At 42.2% G+C, this 2199-nt stretch overlaps 1 protein-coding gene across 2 annotated transcripts in view; it reads right to left on the bottom strand.

Annotated features, from left to right (window-relative positions):
* Positions 1-2199, bottom strand: part of PDK3 (pyruvate dehydrogenase kinase 3) — an 81645-nt gene that overhangs the window by 49734 nt on the left and 29712 nt on the right. The gene's annotated exons all lie outside the window — the stretch shown is intronic.

Below are 2199 nucleotides of genomic sequence, written 5' to 3'. Positions count from 1 at the left end.
AAAAAAAAAAAAAAAAAAAGATGGGAGCATTATCAAGACAATTAGTAAAGTGAGAACAAGTTCTACATATCAGAAGACATTACTGTATCAATGTTAAATTTCCCAAATTTGATGAAAGCATTGTGGTTTTCTAAGACCTGTTCCAATGAAACACATGCTAAAGTATTTAGGGCAAAGGGGCAAGATGTAGACATTGTGTATGTATACTATATATGGGTGTGTGAACCACATACAGACACAGATATATACACACGTATGTGTGCACACGTGTGTGTATGTGTGTGCGCACATGTATGCAGAGAGAGAGAGAATATGCATGACAATGATAGAGCGTGGCCAAATGTTAACAATGCTAACAATTAGTGAATCTACAGGAAGGTATATGGGAATTCTTTCTGCCAGTTTTGCAACCCTTCTGTTAAGCAGGGAAGTACTTCAAAATGAATGTTTAAGAAACAAGAAGAAAGAAATGGCATGCATTTATTTGGAATGGATATGGCAGAAGAACGGTTAAAAGACAAAAACAAAAAAATAGAGTTTGCATAGCAATTTGTTTGAGCCTATACTTTGCCAGTATAATATAATACATTTAAGTACATTTGGTCTTTGTTTCTGCTTCTTGGCACAGCGCTCCTAAAACTCTTGGAACTTCCTGAGTGATAGGAGTGTCTTCTGCTATCCATAAGAAGCCCCCCTTGACCACACCTGAGTTTATGCTAATGTGGTAATGTAGGATGGACCTCTAGATAGCTTCAGGATGGGGCTGGTCACCAGAAAGGCCAAGTGATTCAAGAACTGGAACTTCCAGCTCTGTCCTCGACCTAGGGCTTCCAGGTTGATGAACATATGAGGATACTGGGAGGGTGGTGTGCCCACAGCAGACATGAAAACTCCATGCACCCCCAATACCTTTCCCTATGCACCTCTCCCAGGTGGCTGTTCCCAAATTGTACTCTTTCCAATAAACCTATAAACACAGGTAAAGTACCTTCCCGAGTTACGTGAGCCACGCTAGCAAATTATTAAATCTGAGAAAAGAGGCGTGGAAACTCAATGTACAGCCACTCAGTCAGAAGCACAGGTGGCCCAGGATTTGTGATTGGTGTCTGCAGTGAGGGAGAGTCTTATGGGGTTGAGCTGTAAAGCTGTGGGGTATGCACTAAGTCCCGGTAGGTACTGTCAGGATTGAACTGAATTGCTAAACCCACTTGCTGTCCAGAGAATCAGAATTGGTTGTTGATGTTGGAAAACACCAAAGAGCCCAGCAATTAACTTTGAAGCCCCTGACCCAGCCTGTATATAAGCAACAGTAAATCTTTAACTGTCACCACCACCAAGCTTAGGGGACCTGATCTTGCCTACCTAGAATCCCCACCACGGTGGCCTCTAACTGTGATTTTATACTTTCTACTGGAAAATCTCTAATGATAGCCTCGTAGCAATAAAGAAGTCTCATGCAAACAAGAATTTGCTACTCTTTCTGAAACAAGCTATGGATCCAGAGCAGGATGCAAGGAACTGCAATCTCAAAGCCAGGTTCACAGTCACTTTGATTTCTCCTGCATTCCAAAGACTGCATGCCACACAGTGAGAAGCTACTGCTTGTCTGGAAAAGAGACTTGATGTTGTACTTCTGAGACCATACAATATAGTGCTGCTCAGACAATTCATTTTACCCCTATGAATTTATTATAATTAATATTATGGAGGAATGGCTACTGAATGTCCATTCTTTTCAGTAGACTGGCCTCCACTACCCCTCTAGATGTGAGCTAATTAATAGTTCCATTCTCCTTATATCTGTCCACACCATTCCCTTCTAAAATGCTCTCCCTGTAACCTGCAATTTGTCAATTCCACCACCCACCAAGGGGCAGTGTGGTAGCACAGCTTGCATTTTTGTCCACTTCTCTGTGCTCCCACAGCACTGTTGCTTGCTTGAGAGGACTGATGGCACCTGACCTCTCAAACTCCTCCAGCTTTCTTCACAGTGACTTCTACTTTGCTTTTATTTATTTATTTATTTATTTATTTATTATTTACTTATTTTTGAGATGGAGTTTTTGCTCTGTTGCCCAGGCTGGAATACAGAGGCACGATCTCAGCTCACTGCAATCTCTACCTCCCAGGTTCAGGCAATTCTCCTGACTCAGCCTCCTGAGTAGCTGGGATTACAGGTGCATGCCACCACACCCAGAC

This window comes from Cebus imitator, unplaced genomic scaffold, assembly GCF_001604975.1.
Source record: "Cebus imitator isolate Cc_AM_T3 unplaced genomic scaffold, Cebus_imitator-1.0 Scaffold589, whole genome shotgun sequence".
Classification (NCBI taxonomy): Eukaryota; Metazoa; Chordata; class Mammalia; order Primates; family Cebidae; genus Cebus; species Cebus imitator.
This window is presented reverse-complemented; position numbering and strand designations above follow the sequence as displayed.